The sequence below is a fragment of the Manihot esculenta genome, chromosome 8 (genome assembly GCF_001659605.2).
Source record: "Manihot esculenta cultivar AM560-2 chromosome 8, M.esculenta_v8, whole genome shotgun sequence".
Taxonomy (NCBI): domain Eukaryota; kingdom Viridiplantae; phylum Streptophyta; class Magnoliopsida; order Malpighiales; family Euphorbiaceae; genus Manihot; species Manihot esculenta.
In genome coordinates this window covers 30714286-30733278 of record NC_035168.2, presented here as the reverse complement: position 1 = coordinate 30733278, position 18993 = coordinate 30714286, and positions in this window count along the sequence as shown.

Sequence of the window (18993 nt, the reverse complement as noted above, 5' to 3'; positions counted from 1 at the left end):
GGAGAGAAAAAGCTCGCCCGTGCGGACCAAGGGGACCCTTTTATAGTGGCTGGCCAGGCCACGTTCGGGGGCCGAATGTGCCTCCGCATCCATGCAATGTTCGGCGGCCGAACATGAGGTTCGGCGGCCGAACCTGCACTTCCCTCACTTAGACTTTCGGGGGCCTAACGTGCCTCCCAAAGTCCATGCATGTTCGGCGGCCGAAAGTGAGTTTCGGCGGCCGAACCTGGGTTTTTCCTTAAAGAATTTTCATGCAAAAACTTATTTAAGATCATACTTAAAACATTAAAATACATGAAAACATTTTATAAAAACATGCTTTTACCCTTCTAGAGGTTTCCGACACCCAAATTCCACCGGACGGTAGGAATTCCGTTACCGGAGTCTAGCCGGGTATTACATTCTCCCCCCCTTAAGAACATTCGTCCCCGAATGTTCCTCAACTAGTACATGCATAGCGAAACAAGCATAACATACACACATATAGCACATGGAACACATCTCAACTAACCTTAGAAGAGGTGGGGGTACTGCTGGAGCATGGACTCCCGGGTCTCCCAAGTGCATTCTTCCAAATTGTGGTGGTTCCAAAGGACTTTCACCATCGGGATTTCCTTGTTCCTCAACTTCCTGATCTGAGTGTCAAGAATCCGCACTGGCTGTTCAACATAAGTGAGATCCTCTTGGATCTCCACATCAGGCTCGCTAAGAACCTTGCCCGGATCTGACACGAACTTCCTCAACATAGAAACATGGAAAACCGGATGGATTCTCTCCATAGAAGCAGGCAAGTCCAGCTTGTACGATACATTTCCAATCCTTTGCAGGACTTCAAAGGGTCCAATGTACCGCGGAGCTAGCTTACCCTTCTTACCAAATCGAACCACCCCTTTCATCGGAGACACCTTGAGCAATACTAGATCCCCCTCCTGAAACTCTACCTGTTTCCTGCGGATGTCTGCATAACTTTTCTGCCTGCTGGAGGCAGTCTCTATCCTTTCTCTGATAATGGGCACCACCCTGCTGGTAATCTCAACAAGCTCAGGCCCTGCTAAGGACCTCTCTCCTACCTCTTCCCAACAAACGGGTGACCTGCACTTCCTCCCATATAAAGCTTCATAGGGAGCCATCCCTATGCTAGCATGATAGCTGTTATTGTAGGCAAACTCCACCAAAGGTAGATGTTGCTTCCAAGAACCGCCAAAATCTAGCACACACATTCTGAGCATATCTTCTATGGTCTGGATTGTCCTCTCTGACTGTCCATCAGTCTGGGGGTGGAAGGCAGTACTGAAATCTAACCTGGTACCCATAGCACTCTGCAGACTCCGCCAAAACCTGGAGGTGAACTGGGGCCCTCTATCTGACACTATAGATACCGGGACCCCATGTAGTCTGACGACTTCATCCACATAAACCTGCGCTAACTTATCCACAGAGTAGTTGCTCCTAACTGGAATGAAGTGAGCAGATTTGGTGAGTCTGTCCACAATCACCCATATGGAGTCTAGTCTGTTGGATGTTGCCGGTAACCCCACTACAAAGTCCATAGCTATGTTCTCCCATTTCCATTCTGGAATAGGTAGCGGGTTAAGCATTCCAGCCGGCTTCTGATGTTCCAGCTTCACCCTCTGACATATTTCGCAGGCTGACACGAATTGTGCCACTTCCCTCTTCATAGCTGGCCACCAATACACCCTCTTCAGATCTTGATACATCTTGGTGGCTCCAGGGTGAATGCTGTATCTTGCATTATGAGCCTCTCTCATAATGTCTCCTTTAAGCCCGATGTCATCTGGTACACATAGTCTGTTCCCATAGCGGAGGATCCCCTTATCATCGAATCTGAACTCACTATCTTTGCCTGACTGAACAGTCCTGGCAATCTTCACTAACTCTGGGTCCTCGTGCTGTTTCTGAGCCACCTGCTCCAGAAACACGGGGGTTACTTTCATCTGTGCAATCAAAGCACCTGTACCAGACAACTCCATCTGTAGACCCTCCTCAATGAGCTTATAAAATTCTTTCACCACCGGTCTCCTCTCTGCCGTGATGTGGGATAGACTGCCAAGTGATTTCCGGCTTAAGGCATCAGCTACTACATTAGCCTTACCCGGATGGTACTGTATCTTACAATCATAGTCACTGAGCAGTTCTACCCATCTCCTCTGCCTCAAGTTCAAATCTCTCTGACTCAAGATGTGCTGCAGGCTCTTATGATCTGTGAAGATCTCACATTTTACCCCATAGAGGTAATGCCTCCACATCTTGAGGGCAAAGATAACTGCTGCCATCTCCAGATCGTGTGTGGGGTAATTCATCTCATGCCTCTTTAGCTGTCTAGAAGCATAAGCGATCACCCTACCATTCTGCATCAACACACAACCCAAGCCTACTCTGGATGCATCACAGAATACTGTGAAGTCCTCATTGCTGGTTGGCAGAGCTAACACTGGTGCTGAAGTCAACCTCTTCTTGAGCTCCTCAAAGCTTTCTTCACATCGATCGGTCCAATCGAACCTCTGATTCTTTCTGGTCAATCTGGTTAAAGGAGCTGCAATCTTGGAGAAGTCCTGTACGAACCTCCTGTAATAACCAGCCAAACCCAAGAAACTTCTGATCTCTGTCACTGAGGTGGGTCTGGGCCAGTTAGTCACAGCCTCTACTTTCTTGGGGTCTACCTCTATTCCATTCTCTGACACTATATGCCCCAAGAATGATATGCTCCTTAACCAGAACTCACACTTGGAGAACTTGGCATATAAGCCATGTTCCCTCAAGGTCTGCAAAACTATCCTCAGATGATGAGCATGCTCCTCTGCATTCCTGGAATACACTAGGATATCATCTATGAAGACAATAACGAAGTGATCCAGGTATGGTCTGAATATTCTGTTCATGAGGTCCATGAATGCTGCAGGGGCGTTGGTTAACCCAAACGGCATTACAAGGAACTCATAGTGCCCATATCTGGTCCTGAAGGCCGTCTTTGGCACGTCCTCCTCTCTGATTCTCAACTGATGGTACCCGGATCTCAGATCTATTTTGGAGAAACAACCCGCTCCTGCTAGCTGGTCGAATAGATCGTCGATCCTTGGCAATGGGTACTTATTCTTGATGGTGACTTTGTTCAACTGCCTGTAGTCGATACAAAGCCTGAGGGATCCATCCTTTTTCTTCACAAAGAGTACTGGAGCACCCCAAGGTGAGGTACTCGGTCGGATGAAACCCTTGTCTACCAGTTCCTGCAACTGTTCTTTTAACTCTTTCATCTCGGCTGGTGCCATCCTGTAGGGAGGGATAGAGATCGGTCTGGTACCAGGCATTAACTCAATTTCGAACTCTATCTCCCTAGCAGGTGGTAACCCTGGCAGCTCGTCTGGGAAAACATCTAAGAACTCACTCACCACAGGCACTGAGGCGGGCTCTCTAACATGACTATCCAACTCCCTCACATGAGCTAGAAACCCCTGACATCCCCTCCTAAGCAACCTACGAGCCTGAAGAGCTGAAATTAGACCTCTAGGTGTACCCCTCTTGTCTCCTCTGAAGACGACCTCTGACCCATCCTGACATCTGAACTTAACTACTTTGTCCCTGCAGTCCAAGGTAGCACCATGGGTAGATAGCCAATCCATCCCTAGAATGACGTCAAAGTCTGTCAAATCTAGAACCACAAGGTCGGCGGACAAGCATCTTCCCTCTATAAAAACTGGACTACACTGGCAGACTGACTCTGCAACTGACGGGTCACACTTGGGTCCACTGACCCATAGGGGACACTCTAACTCAGAGACCATCAATCCTAACCTCTGAACGGCTCTCGGTGCAATAAAAGAGTGAGATGCACCCGGGTCCATTAATGCATACACATCAGAACACCCTATGATGAGTTTACCTGACACCACGGTGTTGGATGTGTTAGCCTCCTGCTGCGTCATGGTGAAGATCCTGGCTGGAGCTGACGGACCCTCACCTCTGAACCCTGCTGAAGAAGAGGCTGACCCTCTCCCTCTGCCTCTGCCACTGGCCTGTGTAGCAGCTGGAGCTACTGGCTGTGCCACACTTCCTGAAGCTGTCTGCTGTGTCTGTCCCATAGGAACTGCTTTAGGACATTGCCATGACATATGCCCCTCTTGCCCACATCTGTAGCAGGTCGTCGTCCCATACCGGCATAAACCCCTGTGTGGCCTACCACACTTCGCACAAGCTGCATTATCTGCCCCAGAACTAGAACCACTGCCAAACCCCAGACTAGACTTGACCTTGTTCCAGAACTTATTCTTCTTACCCTTGGGCTTACCCCATCTCTTACTGCCTGAAGCTGCTGCACTCAAGGTAGAGGGATCTAACCTTCCCCCTCCCGGAGTTTTAGAACCAGAAGCTTGTGCCACTGTCTGTTTGACTGTCCCCTGAACGATGGCACTAGCCTCCATTCTCCTAGCCATGTCTACTATGGCGTGAAAACTCTCTCTATCTGCTGACTGTACCAAGGAGGAATACCTGGGATGGAGCTTCATGATATACCTCCTCGACTTCTTCTGGTCTGTGCTAAGGTCTTGCCCAGCAAAAGGCAGCAACTCCATAAACCTGTCAGTATACTCGTCTACACTCATGTCATCGGTTTGCCTCAACTGCTCGAATTCTATCATCTTCAATTCCCTTGAACTATCAGGGAAAGCCCATCCTGCAAATTCATTAGCGAACTCCTCCCATGATAGGCTATCCACCCTCGGCTTCACATAGTTTTTGAACCACTCACGGGCCTTTTTGCATTTCAAGGTGAAACCAGCCATCTGAATGGCTCTACTATCATCAGCTCCAATCTCCTCTGTGATCATCTTGACCTTCTCCAAATATACGAACGGGTCATCGCCTGACTCAAACTGGGGAGCACCCAACTTCATGTAATCTGTCATTTTAGCCTTACTTCCCCCAGATGAGCTAGGCTGAGGTATATGGGTATCTGGGACTGTAGGTGCTGGTGGTGGAGGAGGTACAGCATCCCCTGAGGTAGGGTTTGCTGGATTTGGATGATATGGTGGAGGTGGGTACATTGGGTACTGTGGATATGGAGGGTAGTATGGTGGGTATGGCATCTGTGTGGAGTAAGGGTTAAAACTAGGGTAATCCGATGTACCTCCCATCGAATACCCGGGATTTTGGTTGTAGGGCGGATAGTGAGGTGGCTGAACAAATCCCGAGGCCTGAGTGCCTCCTTGGGATTCTCCCATACCCTCTTCTGACATACTGACGCCCAAACTGCCATCCCTCCTTTGATCAACATCCATCTGATCCCCCATATCCTCTGACATACCTCCCTGCACTGTTCCTCTGACTGATCTGCTTCTTCCCAGATCTAAAGACCTTCTAGGGTCTCTCACTGCTCGGTCCCTGTTGGACCTACTTGACATTGCCCTAGGCAATGTTGAAGGACGGGCACCAATGCCCTCGTCCTGAGGTGGTATTCCAGTCAATCGTGCAGATCGACGGGTTCCTCTCATCCTGTTTTCTGAGAAACAGTAAACATCACATAAACATTAGCATTAAATGGTTCATGTCGGCAAGCATGAACCTCACAGCTACATTACACACATAGCATATCATCATGGTCTATCATACAATCATAGCAAGACAGGACTCTACATCCTATCCTAGTGGACATGATTTTTGCCTATTGTGCTTGACCTTCTATAACATCTATGAGCCCGACACTCTAGGTCCGACCATATGAACCTAGGGCTCTGATACCACTCTGTAATGCCCCGGAAATCCGGACCGCTACCGGCGCTAGGATTCAGGTCGGCTTAAGGCCGCCGGAACCCGTAGCAAGCCTACATACATCCTGTTCACCTGTTTAATCCCATACATGATCATCAAACATACATAAGAATTAAAAACTTTTCTTTTTCTTCATTCACCAAACTCAACCTGTGCATGCACTATATTCATCATATACATAAACATTAATCCCTCTGTGGGATTTCATCAAAGCCTCAAGGGCTATACATCATATGGTGAGTTGGTTTACATCAATATCAAAACACAAGATCATGTACATACCAAGGGATTAACATATACTATGGTCAAGCACAACTCTATCCTCAATAACATAATTACATTACATTCTTATCATTTGTCATGTCCACATACTCTAGCTATTACATACATATGACTTTTCTCTTCTTTTCTTCTCTATCACTCCCGTACCTGCAAACCTGGGGTTAGGGGAGAGGGGTGAGCTAAAAGCCCAGTGAGCAGAAACTAAAAACATTGTATTAAAGTTCATGCTTTCATGAAATGCATCATATCACAGACAATCCACATCAAGGGTGAACCTGTCACCAATTAGTCCCAACATAGTCTCGTGCCAGGCCGTAGCATGGGGTCCTGGTCTTCCTGTCATAACATACATAAAGTCTCGTGCCAGGCCGTAGCATGGGGTCCTGGTCTTCCTGTCATATCATATATAAAGCCTCGTGCCAGGCCGTAGCATGGGGTCCTGGTCTTCCTGTCATATCATATATAAAGTCTCGTGCCAGGCCGTAGCATGGGGTCCTGGTCTTCCTGTCATAACATATATAAAGTCTCGTGGACTAATTGGATCATACAGCATTCACCCACAACCACAAAATAAAATGCAATGCGACATATTCGTGAACTAATGCAATCAGCCTATTACATGTCATCATGATGCATGAAACATGCTCAAAACATTTAATTGCTTGATTTAAAACATTAAGCTTGTTTCCACTCACCTCTGGTTAGCTCTGACCAGACACTGAAGCAGCTCACTCACTGCTGGGGTCCTCGGTTCCTCGGGTCCGAACCTACACAGGTGGACTCCAATGAGGGACCAAACATATATAAACATAACTCTAATATATCCCCCAAAAACCCCCTAAAACATCATGAAAACATCACAGAAAATATGCATGAAACGGCTGAACAGGGCACCTTCGGCGGCACCTTCGGCGGCCGAAAGTCCTGGACAGAGACGAAACTCAGCTAGGTTCGGCGGCACCTTCGGCGGCCGAAAGTGCCAGACAGAGACGAAAGTCTCTTTTCGGGGGCACCTTCGGCAGCCGAAAGCTGCCTTCACAAGAGGGGTTCGGCGGCCGAAACTCCCTTCGGCTGCCGAACCTGGTTTCTGCCAAACGGCAGAAACTTTGTTCAAATGAACCTCCTGCCTCCCAAAACCATAGATCATGCATATTTCTCAACCAAAACACACATACAAGTTCCTAGGGGTCTCAAACATGCATATACCCCATCTACAACACTTCATTCACACACAATCAAGCTACATTGTTCATAAAGTCATCAAAACTCATAGGTTCAACATAAACCCTAACATGCATTCTACCCATAGATCTTACTTAAAACTTGTTTAAAACATAAAAAGGGTTCAAGATCGACCCTTACCTCTTGAAGAAACGAGAGGAAAGCGATCCTAGCTTGGAGATGGAGAGATTAAGCTCTTTGAACCTCCAAGCACTCAAAACTTGCTCAAAGCTCACAAATCTTCAAAACAAAGTTATAAACTTGTTAAAACTATGAAAGATCTAGAGGAAACACTCAAGATCGAGGGAGGAACGGTGGAGACTCACCTTGGCCGACAATGGGAGAGAAAAAGCTCGCCCGTGCGGACCAAGGGGACCCTTTTATAGTGGCTGGCCAGGCCACGTTCGGGGGCCGAATGTGCCTCCGCATCCATGCAATGTTCGGCGGCCGAACATGAGGTTCGGCGGCCGAACCTGCACTTCCCTCACTTAGACTTTCGGGGGCCTAACGTGCCTCCCAAAGTCCATGCATGTTCGGCGGCCGAAAGTGAGTTTCGGCGGCCGAACCTGGGTTTTTCCTTAAAGAATTTTCATGCAAAAACTTATTTAAGATCATACTTAAAACATTAAAATACATGAAAACATTTTATAAAAACATGCTTTTACCCTTCTAGAGGTTTCCGACACCCAAATTCCACCGGACGGTAGGAATTCCGTTACCGGAGTCTAGCCGGGTATTACACTGCAGTACATCCTGAGTCAAAGAGATTTGAACTTGAGACAGAGAAGATGGGTAGAGCTGCTGAGTGATTATGATTGCAAGATTCAGTACCATCCGGGTAAGGCGAATATGGTGGCAGATGCCTTAAGCTGGAAATCACTAGGCAGCTTATCCCACATCAAGGCTGAGAGGAGACCCGTGGTGAAGGAGTTTTACAAGCTCATTGATGAAGGTCTACAGTTGGAGTTGTCTGGTACAGGTGCATTGATTGCTCAGATGAGAGTGGCACCCGTGTTTCTGGAGCAGGTGGCTCAGAAACAGCATGAGGACCCAGAGTTAGTGAAGATTGCCAGGACTGTTCAGTCAGGCAAAGATAGTGAGTTCAGATTCGACAACAAGGGGATCCTCCGCTATGGGAGTCGATTGTGTGTACCAGACGACATAGGGCTAAAAGGAGACATTATGAGAGAGGCTCATAATGCAAGATACAACGTTCATCCCGGAGCCACCAAGATGTACCAAGATCTGAAGAAAGTTTATTGGTGGCCAGCTATGTAGAGAGAAGTGGCACAGTTTGTGTCAGCCTGCGAAGTATGTCAGAGGGTGAAGCTGGAACATCAGAAGCCGGCTGGAATGCTTAACCCGCTACCTATTCCAGAGTGGAAATGGGAGAATATAGCTATGGACTTCGTAGTGGGGTTACCGGCGGCGTCCAACAGATTGGACTCCATATGGGTGATTGTGGACAGACTCACCAAATCTGCTCACTTCATCCCTGTTAGGAGTGGCTATTCTGTGGACAAGTTGGCGCAGGTGTATGTCGATGAGATCGTCAGGCTGCATGGGGTTCCTGTTTCGATAGTGTCTAATAGAGGGTCCCAGTTCACCTCCAGGTTTTGGCGGAGTCTGCAGAATGCCATGGGTACCAGGTTGGATTTCAGTACTGCCTTCCATCCACAGACGGACGGACAATCAGAGAGGACCATCCAGACGATAGAGGATATGCTCAGAATGTGTGTGCTGGACTTTGGCGGTTCTTGGAGGCAACATCTACCCTTGGTGGAGTTTGCCTACAATAACAGCCATCATGCTAGCATCGGGATGGCTCCCTATGAAGCTTTGTATGGGAGGAAGTGCAGATCGCCTGTTTGCTAGGAAGAGGTTGGAGAAAAGGCCTTGGCAGGGCCTGAGCTAGTAGAGATCACCAGCAGGGTGGTACCTATAATCAGAGAAAGGATCAAGACTGCTGCAAGCAGACAGAAGAGTTATGCAGACATCCGCAGAAGACAGGTAGAGTTTCAGGAGGGGGATCTGGTATTGCTCAAGGTGTCTCCTATGAAAGGAGTGGTTCGCTTTGGGAAGAAAGGTAAACTAGCCACACGATACATCGGACCCTTTGAAATCTTGCGAAAGATTGGGAATGTGTCGTACAAGCTGGATTTACCTGCTTCAATGGAAAGAATCCATCCGGTTTTCCATGTTTCCATGTTGAGGAAGTTTGTGTCAGATCCAGGCAAAGTTCTTAGTGAGACTGATGTGGAGATCCAAGAAGATCTCACTTATGTTGAGCAGCCAGTACGGATCATAGACACCCAGATCAGGAAGCTGAGAAACAAGGAAATCCCGATGGTGAAAGTCCTGTGGAACCACCACAATTTGGAAGAATGCACTTGGGAGACACGGGAGTCCATGCTCCAGCAATACCCTTATCTTTTCTAAGGTTAGTTCCTTGTGAGTTCATGTGCTTTGTATGTATGTTTTGTGTATGCCATGCTATGTGTTAGTTGGTGAACATTCGGGGACGAATGTTCTTAAGGGGGGGAGAATGTAATACCCGGCTAGACTCCGGTATCGGAATTCCTACCGTCCGGTGGAATCTCGGGTGTCGGAGACCTCTAGAAGGGTAAAATCATGTTTTCATAAAATGTTTTAAAGTGTTTTATGATTTTAACCAAGTAAGAAATGAGTTTTTGCATGAAAAATAATCTTGGAGGAAGACCCAGGTTCGGCCGCCGAACATGCATGCACTTCGGGAGTGCTTTAGGCCCCCGAAAGCATAAGTGAGGGAAGTCCAGGTTCGGCCGCCGAACATGGCACGCATGCGGAGGCACGTTCGGCTCCCGAATGTGGCCTGGCCAGCCACCTATAAAGGGGTCCCTTAGCCGAAAACGGGCGAGCTTTTCTCCCTATTTTCGGCCAAGGTGAGCTCTTCGCCGTCCCTCACCGATCTTGAGTTTCTTCCTTCAAATCTTTCACGATTTTCACAAGTTTTCACTTTGTTTTGAAGATTTTCGAGTATAAAGCAAGTTTTGGAGCTTTGAGGTTCAAGAAACTCAATCTCTCCCATCTCCGAGCTAGGGTCATTTTCCTCTCGATCTTCAAGAGGTAAGGGCCGATCTTGAGCTCACTATATGTTTTAAACAAGTTTTAAGTTGTTTCATGAAGTAGAATGCATGTTTAGGTTGTTTTGAGTTTATGGGTTTAATGTGTGTTCTTGAGCAATGTGGGTATATTTGATGTGTTGTAGTTGGGGTTTAGGCTAGTTTGAAACCCCTATGAACTTGTATGCTTGATTGTGTATGATTGGGAGTGGTGTAGAATAGGTTTATGCATGTGTGAAAGGTTTGGGAGGCGTTGGTGCATGTTGGAGCTAAGTTTCTGCCACTTTGGAGAAACTCAGGTTCGGCCGCCGAAGGAACTTTCGGCCGCCGAAGGAACTTTCGGCCGCCGAACCCGCTTGTGGAAGCAGCCTTCGGCTGCCGAAGCCTGCCCCCGGAAGAGAACTTTCATCTCTGGAGGGCAGTTTCAGCCGCCGAAAGTGTTGCCGAACATGCATGAGTTTCGTCTCTGTCTGGGAGTTTCGGCCACCGAAGGTGCCGCCGAACCTGCCTGACTTTCGGCCGCCGAACCTGCCGCCGAAAGTGCCCTGTTCAGCCTTCCTTTACATGTTTTGCATGATGGTTTTGAGGTGTTTTAGGGGGTTTTTGGGGGATGTTTAAGAGTCATGTTCTAGTATGTTTGGTCCCTCATTTGAGTCCACCTGTGTAGGTTCGGACCCGAGAAACCGAGGACCCCAGCAGTGAGTCAGCTGCTTCAGTCATTGTCAGAGCTAGCTAAGGTGAGTAGAATAAACCTTTATGTTTTAAAGCAAATAAATTATAAAGTTTTGAGCATGTTCATGCATCATGAATACCATGTGATGATTTAGGTTGTTTGCATTAGAATTCACGAATATGTTGCATTGCATTTTATGATGTTGATGTGGATTGGTTATTGAATGATCCTTTAGTCTTCACATGATATGATATGATGATGATACGGCATGGTATGGTATGGAAGTCTGGTTGACCCATTCTACGTCCCGGCATCTTGGAATGTTATGTTATGATATGTTTAAGAGAAAGACCGGTTGACCCATTCTACGTCCCGGCACTTTGGAATGTAGAGGACTATTGGTGACAATACCATCCTTGATGTGATTTGTTGTGATGTGTTGCATTACATGAGAGCATGAGATTTTAAATGTTTTATTATTCTGTTCATTGGGCTCTAGTAGCTCACCCCTTTCCCTAATCCCCTAGGGTTGCAGGTACGGGCTAGACAGTGAAGTCAAGATGGATGAAGTCATATGTATGTAATAGATAGAATGTGGACATGATAAATTATAAAATGATGTAAAGTTATGAATAGTTATGTTATGTTATGTAAAAATGATATTGAGGATTAGAGTTTGTGCTTGACCCTATGTGTATAGAGATCTCTTTTGTATACATGACCTATGTTTTATGATGTTTATGTTTCACCAAGCTTGTGTATGATGAGATGCCCCATTGGAGCATTTGTTGAGAGCTCCAGTGTGGGGTTTATGTTTATGACTATGTATATGTTTATGAGCATGCACAGGTTGAGCTTGGTAAAAGAAAAGTTCGAATTTTTATGAATATTCTTGATCATGTATGGGATTAAACAGGTTTACAGGTTGTATGTCAGGCTTGCTATGGGTCTAGGCGGCCTTAAGCCGACCTGGATCCTAGCGCCGATAGCGGTTCGATTTTCGGGTCGTTACATAAAAAGTGGGGCAGAACCAAGAGGTCGAAGAAGAATAAGTTCTGGAAAAGGTTGAAGTCTAGTCTGGGATTAGGTGGTGGTTCGAGCTTTGGTTCAGATAGTTCTGGATGCATGAGGTGTGGAACGCTGCACAAAGGAGTCTGTCGGTATGGGACTACAGCATGTTACAGATGCGGACGGCAGGGGCACATGGCACGTGAGTGTCCCACTGCGTCCTGGTTGGCACAGTCCCAACGGACAGCTTCAGGTAGTGTGGCTCAACCAGTAGCTCCAGCCATGACGCATGACAGTGGGCGAGGCAGAGGAAGAGGGTCAGCCTCTTCTTCCGCAGGTTCCCGCGGAGAAGGTCCGTTAGCTCCAGCTCGGATCTTCACCCTGGCTCAGCAGGAGGCTAACACATCGAACACGGTGGTGTCAGGTACGCTCACTTTTGAATGTTCTGATGTGTATGCTCTTATGAACCCTGGTGCTTTTCTCTTTCTTTTCTTGCTCCGAGAGCCGTAGAGAGGTTGGGTTTGATAGTCTCTGGGTTAGAGTGTCCCCTTTTGGTCAGTGGACCCAAGTGTGATCCATTAGTAGCAGAGTCAGTCTGCCGGTATAGTCCAGTGTTTGTAGAGGGTAGATGCCTTCCAGCCGACCTTGTGGTTCTAGACTTGATGGATTTTGATGTTATTTTAGGGATGGATTGGCTATCTGCTCATGGTGCTACCTTTGACTGTAGAGACAAGGTAGTTAGGTTCAGAGGACAGGATGGGTCAGAGATAGTCTTCAGAGGGGACAGAGTAGGGATGCCTAGAGGTTTGATATCAGCCCTACAGGCTCATAGGTTGCTCAGGAGGGGTCAGGGGTATCTAGCTCATGTTAGAGAGCTTAGCAGTCAGGTCAGAGAATCAGCCTCAGTGCCAGTAGTCAAAGAGTTCTTAGATGTTTTTCCAGACGAGCTGCCAGGTTTACCACCTGCTAGGGAGATAGAGTTGGAAATAGAAGTGATGCCGGGAACCAAACCCATCTCTATCCCTCCCTACAGGATGGCACCAGCAGAATTGAAGGAGCAGTTGCAAGAGTTGGTAGATAAGGGTTTCATCCGACCTAGTACCTCACCTTGGAATGCTCCAGTGTTTTTTGTGGAAAAGAAGGATGGATCCTTGAGACTTTGTAACGATTACAGACAGTTGAACAAGGTCACTACTAAGAATCCCTTACCTAGGATTGATGATCTATTTGACCAGCTAACAGGATCCGGTTGTTTTTCCAAGATAGATCTGAGATCCGGATACTACCTGTTGAGGGTCAGAGAAAGAATCAGATCAGCAGTGAGAAGGCAAAAGAGCTATGCAGGTGTCCGCAGGAAGCATGTTGAGTTTCAGGAGGAGGATATGGTGTTTCTCAAGGTGTCTCCTATGAAAGGGGTGATTCGTTTTGGGGAGAAAGGTAAACTAGCTCCACGGTACATTGGACCCTTCGAGGTCTTGCAAAAGGTTGGGAATGTATCGTACAAGTTAGACTTACCTGCTTCAATGGAGAAAATCCATCAGGATTTCCATGTTTCCATGTTATGGAAGTTCATGTCGGATCCGAGTAAGATTCTTAAAGAACCAGAGTTGGAGATCTCAAGGGATCTCACCTATGTCGAGCAGCCAGTGCGGATCATAGACACGCAGATCAGAAAGCTACGGAACAAGGAAATCCCGATGGTGAAAGTCCTTTGGAATCACCACAATATGAAAGAGTGGACCTGGGAGACCCGGGAGTCTATGCTCCAGCAATACCCTTATCTCTTCTAAGTTATGTGTTCTAGGTTTTATGTGCCTTTAATGTTATGCTTGCTTGTGTGTTGTTTGAACATTCGGGGACGAATGTTCTTAAGGGGGGGAGAATATAATACCCGGCTAGACTCCGGTGTCAGAATTCCTGTTTTCCGGCTGAATCTCCGTTGGAATCCAAAATTATCGGTCGTCGAAGCCTTCTAGAAGGGTAAAATGAGGTTTTCATAAAATGTTTTTATATGTTTTATGGTTTTAATGAAGAAAGAAAATTGAGTTTTGAAAGAAAAAGCCTTGGAAGGAGAACCCAGGTTCGGCCGCCGAATATGGGGCTGTTTCGGGAGTGCTTTTGGCCCCGAAGGTGGTCTGGCCAGCCACCTATAAAAGGCCCTCTGTCTGAAAATGGGCGAGTTTTCTCTCCATTTTTGGGCATAGGTGAGTTTTTGCCCTTCCACAGTTGATTTTATGTTTTCCTTCAAATCCTTCAAGATTTTCATGAGTTTTAACTTTTTTTTGAAGATTTTAAGCCAAGATCAAAGTTTTGAAGCTTGGAGACCTCCGGAGCTCGTTTTCTCCTCATCTCCAAGTTGGGTCACGCATACCTTTGATCTTCGAGAGGTAAGTGTAGATCCATACCTTTTTATATGTTTTAAGTAAGTTTTAAAAGGGGTTAAGGGTTGATAATGCATGTTTAGAGTAGATCTAAAATGTTAGGGTTTATGGTGCCCTTTATGTAAATGTGATGTTATTTTGATGTTTGACGGGTTTAGGCTAGTTTTATGCCCCTATGTGTTTGAAAATGTGTTTATGCATGTTTTAGAATAGTTAGATGCATGTTGTGGGAGTTTTGAGGGCTTAGGGCATAATGGCAGAATCAGGTTCTGCCACCCAGGAGGACCCAGGTTTGGCTGTTGAAGCAAGGTTCGGCTGCTGAACCTACTAGGGAAGGCAATTTTGGCCGCCTAAACTTCCCCCCGAAAGTTGGACTTTCGGCTCTTGAGGGGAGTTTCGGCCGCCAAACCTGCCCCTGAAGGTTAGTGACTTTCGGATATGTGAAGGCTTTTGGCCGTCGAACCTTGCCCCCGAAAGTGCCTGACTTTCGACTCTGTAGGGACCTTCGGCTGCCGAACCTGTCGCCGAAAGTCCCCTGCCCAGCCTTCCTTTGCTTGTTTTATATGCTTGTCTTGTGATGTTTTAGGGGGTTTTTTGGGGAGATGTTTAGAGTCTTGTTAGAGCTTGCTTGGTCCCTCATTTGAGTCCACCTGTGTAGGATCGGATGTGAGGAACCGAGGAGGCCAGCAGTGTTAGCTATTTCAGAGTCAGTCCAGTGTCAGCCAGAGGTGAGTAAAACTAACTAATCAAATGTTTTAAGCATATTCACGCATCATGAATGCCATGTATATGTATTAGGCTGTTTGCATTAGATTTCATGAATATGCTGCATTGCATAATTTGTTGTTGGTGTGGATGGACCAGAGGAAGACCCACTAGCCCTCGAAATGATATGGTATGTAAGAAAGTCCAGGGCTGCCCATGCCACGCGTCCTGGCATTATGTTATGTAATAGAAGTCCTGAGGAGCTCCACCGAGGGCCGGGCACAGAGCAGAGAGAGTTTTGGATCATGTCCATTCGTGATGTGAATTATTTGTGCTGTGATGCATTTCATGAAAGCATATGATTATTAAAGTGTTTTTACTGTTCTGCTCACTAGGCTTTAGTAGCTCACCCCTTTCCCCTAACCCCCAGGTTCGCAGGGTCAGAGATAGCACAGGAAGTCAGTAAGGGTAATGCTTATGTATATGTAATAGATTAGTAGTGGACATGTAATGTAAAATAATGTAATGTAATGTAGAGTGATGTTTTATGGATTAGTATTGTGCTTGGTCCTAATAGTAGTAGTAATCCCTTTTGTACATGATCTGTATGTAATGTTTTAATGATGATTATTTGTTGAACCAGGCTTGACATATGAGGTGTTGACCCAACTGGAGCATTTGATGAGGGCTCCAGTAAGGGGTTTTATGTACACAGTTATGATACATGCATAGGTCGAGCTTGGTATATGAAAAGTTTAAGTTTTTATGAAAATGTGTGATCATGTATGGGATTCAATCAGGTATGACAGGATGTATGTTAGGCTTGCTACGGGTTCCGACGACCTTAAGTCGATCTGAATCCTGGCGCCAGTAGCGGTCCGGTTTTCGGGTCGTTACAGTACTAGAGTATTTTCTCAATGCTCAGATTCTTGGGATATGCTTCATTAACTATAGGAGGTGTGTTTTATCCACTGTTAGGAGTGAAAGAAATGATAGCCTTATCATCAGTAGCAACCTCAGCAATAGTTTGTGAATTGTTGGCTATTTCGAGAGATAAAAAAGAGATTTCTTTTTAAGAGAGAAGGGATGGAGAACCAGTTTTAATCCAAATGAATAGAGAGAATTCAATAGATTTTTTAGCAATGGAACTAAATGATGTATCTGAAATTACAATGATAATATGGCCGAAATGGAGTTGTGTTGTGATTGGCTAATCCTGCAAGATCGAGAAAGTGAGGTGATGGGTGCCTGTGGCAGCCACTGCGACGCTCAAGTCAGTAAGGTGAAGAAAGACGAGTATAATATTTAGAACTCAAGAGTAGTTGTGTGAGAGAACAATGTACGTACCTTTACTTCTGTGATCCTTCTCCTTTTATATTGTAAGAAGATAGAGATAAATATAATATTTTTTAATAATTCGGCGATGATGTGGCCGGTTGCTTGATAAGTGATATCACCAACTGATAGGTAGGTGATCCCGCGATTACAGGCGTAGTGGGGATACGTTGAGCTATGCCTGATAGTAGTAACTTTGTGTTGAAACTCACTTTATCTATGGGAGGGCGAGTCTTGATGATGGACCGGGTGTTAGGATGTCCGAGTATTTATTTTCTTAGGTGGGATTACATTACCTATTTATCAGATTCTTACCACATGGACCTATTCTGTAGTGACAGCTCATGACTTATCTTAAACGATTGTTATGTAGCATCAGGAAGTAAGTAGTAATTAGTATTTTTAATAATTTTAAAAATCTTATTTTAACGAAATTATAAATTCTGCCATACATAATTATACAATTTTAAAATTATATAAAGCCTCAGCTCACTTTATAAAATCTCATTCTCAAAATATTAAAAATATTAAAATATTATAAAACCTAGAGTAGTTTTAATAGTCTAAAACATTGGATATTGAGTTTGATTTTATTTAAAACATGTTGATTCATCTGAATTTTGATATCTTGTTAGGTTAAATAAGGATCGAAAAATAATAAGAGAAAATTTTAATTTAAACTCTAGATTCTGAAATTAAATATAGGTATAACCAAATTCACAGAAGAATGAGAAGCAAAGTCATGCTTAAACTCTAACTCTCAGATGAACTGTATTATAGACTATGCTATAGGCATAATATATTTGACAAATCAGAATCCAGCAGATAACTCTTATTTGCCAAAATTTATTCGACTATGATTTTAGCTACTTGTATTTAGGCTGAGTTAGGACTCTTAGTACTATAAAAAGATGACAATCTCATATCATCTCTCATATATCATTTCTCATTTCTCATTTTTAATTAGCTTAGGAGGCTGACAACACTTTTCTTATTGTAGTATTTCAGTCATGAACATATGTGGCTAAAATTTTCTTTCAGTTAAATGAGAATTAAGATTTCAATCCAATTGGTTGTGAGATTTATATGATTCTATTATTTTCTTAATTACTTTTGTTATTTATTTTATTCCCGTGACTATTGTTTATTATTACTCTATTAATTGTTATAATAAGGGCTCATTGTTCAATTGTTAGAATAATAGATTGCTATTCAAATTGATTGAATCCGTAATTGTTTAGTTTAATATGAAATAAGTGGTTAATTAAGTTGCGTAAGCCCTTTCTACGGAATAATATAATCTAACTTAAATAAACCGAGTGTCTCGTATTTTTTAATTAGAATCAGATCCTTCTAATTTTTAATGCGATAATTGAATTAAATTTTAGAAGTATCTTTTACGATTGTCTGAGAGTTAGAACTAGTTAACGAGCGTCTGTTAAGTAATTCAATAATTAATTTTAAATTATTTTTATATCTGTGATCAACTAATAAAATTAAAATTAAAATTATTCCTTTGATTTAATATTTATTATCTTAATTCTTTCTCTTAAATTTAATTGCTTATTTTTTTGAGTTAGTTTTATTTATTTTCACTTATTTACATTTAAAATCTTTTCTATTTTATTTTATTTTATATTTTTTCATTCAATAAAATTAATTTATTTATCAATTTCTGCATAATCTCTACTTATAAATTTTATTTTAAGTAAAAATTTAATTTTAATAGTTTTGACGCATCAATCTCACTTTTAAAATATTATAAAATTATGTAAAGCCTCAGCTATGTATTGTTCAATACTTTTTCTTAGTCTCATTCATTTGACTGTATTTGAAACTGAATATTTAAATTAAAATTAATTTTTAATACCATTGAGTAAACTTCAATAGTAAATCCATAGATTATAAAAAATTCGTTGAGATTTTTCCCTTTCTAACCGAATCGAATTAAAAAAAATAAAAAGTCAAATTTTAGAGTTTGTAAAAAAATAATTTTGATAAAAATCCATTTAAATTGAACTAGTCTTATTCGATTCAATTCAATTCAATTTACTTTTTATTTTTAACACTTTATTTTTAATATTTTAAAATTTAATTGAAATATTTCAATATTAATTTTAATTTAATATCTTTATATTATCAAAAATAAAATACACTAATCGCTTCGATTTTATTAATTTTTCTTATTAAAATCAAACTGAATTGAAATAATTAATTTCTTTTAAAAAAATTAAATTAAATTAAAATTTTAAATTAATTTAATTTGATTAATTTTTTCAATTTGAATCAAATACTGCTAACTCATTTTCTTCGCAAAAACTTTCCTGTTAATGGAGATAATTGACAGAAACTTCTTATATACAACTTGATTTATGCACATCTAGTCAATAAAAAGTTATTAATTTAAATTTAAATGGTAGGTGTATAACCTATTTATTATACAAGTGTACATATCCAAGTGTGAGTAAGAATTTTTCTTAGTTGATGTTTTGTGAATTATAATTTT